General features: G+C 42.0%; 1 non-coding gene across 1 annotated transcript; it reads right to left on the bottom strand.

Moving 5' to 3' along the window:
- Window positions 1-802: 802 nt before the first annotated feature.
- On the bottom strand, window positions 803-908 carry LOC145577320 (small nucleolar RNA R71). Its single transcript, XR_014098765.1, has one exon. It is a non-coding gene; the product is annotated as a small nucleolar RNA R71 (small nucleolar RNA).
- Window positions 909-1,133: the final 225 nt, after the last annotated feature.

The following is a 1,133-nucleotide window of genomic DNA, read 5'->3' as shown; positions in this document are numbered from 1 at the left end:
ATAGCATCGTTCCTACTCATTCCTTTGGGATCGACCCTTGACTTACCATATACTTGTATTAGGTTGGTCGAGTGTTTACAAATTAAGTTTGGCTCTAGGGAGAGGTAGATAACGACCTACATTTTTCTCTTGTCAAAATTGGCGCCGTTGCCGGGGAGTGATATTGGTGCTTTTTTATAGTTGTTGAGTCTATTTCTCCTCTAACTGAAAATACAAAAAGATTTTCTTTTAGGCTACATATGTAGCCGTGCTACTAACCATTTCTTTTGAGATTTTATGCATAGAGCACGTGGTCATTCACTAGTGCCATTTGATCCGAAAATTAAGAGAACTATTGCAAGGTTGAGGGGTGCTAGAGGATCTTTGAGCCCTAACATTTCAAGTGAAGAAGAACCACAACAAGAAGAACAAGCAAGAATGGGAGAAAATCCAAGGGTGGCGTTGAAAGAATTGGGGATTCCCGGTGCATATAAATTTGAGAGTGGGATTGCTCCACCTACAACACCGGCAAATGACTTTGAAATAAGGCCGACAACGATCACTTTGATAGAGAGGCGACAATTTAGTGGGGCCAAGCATGAAAGCCCGCTAAACCATCTCAAGGAGTTCGAAAAATATTGCAATACTATCAAGGTGAACGGAATTTCCCAAGAATTCATCCGCCTCAAGCTCTTTCCCTTTTCTCTCATAGGGCGCGCTTTGGAATGGCTAGACAAGGAGGTTAAGCCAAATTCTTTAAGGACATGGGACGAGGTTACCAAGGAATTTCTATCCTGTTTCTATCCAAAAAAGAAAACGGCGGAGGCTGGAGCTTTGATTCAAGGTTTCAAACAAAAGCCAAGTGAGAGCCTCTATGAAGCATGGGAGAGATACAAAGAGTATCAAAGAGAATGTGCTCATCACGGAATTCCAACCTATCAAATCATTCAAATCTTCTATGGAGGCCTTAGGCCTCAAGGAAAATCATGTTTAGATGGAGGAGCCGGAGGTCCTATCATGAACAAAACGGAAGAGGAAGTGGTGGACATAATTGAAGACGTTGTGAGGTATTATAGAGATTGGCAAGATGGAGAAAGAGAGTCAACTAGCAAGAGTAGCTCTTCGGTGTACTCGGTTGATCATCTAAATGCAAT

Source organism: Chenopodium album, chromosome 13 (genome assembly GCF_948465745.1).
Source record: "Chenopodium album chromosome 13, dcCheAlbu1.1, whole genome shotgun sequence".
NCBI lineage: Eukaryota > Viridiplantae > Streptophyta > Magnoliopsida > Caryophyllales > Amaranthaceae > Chenopodium > Chenopodium album.
The sequence above is the reverse complement of the archived record's forward strand: the minus strand, read 5'-3'. Positions and strand labels throughout refer to the sequence as shown.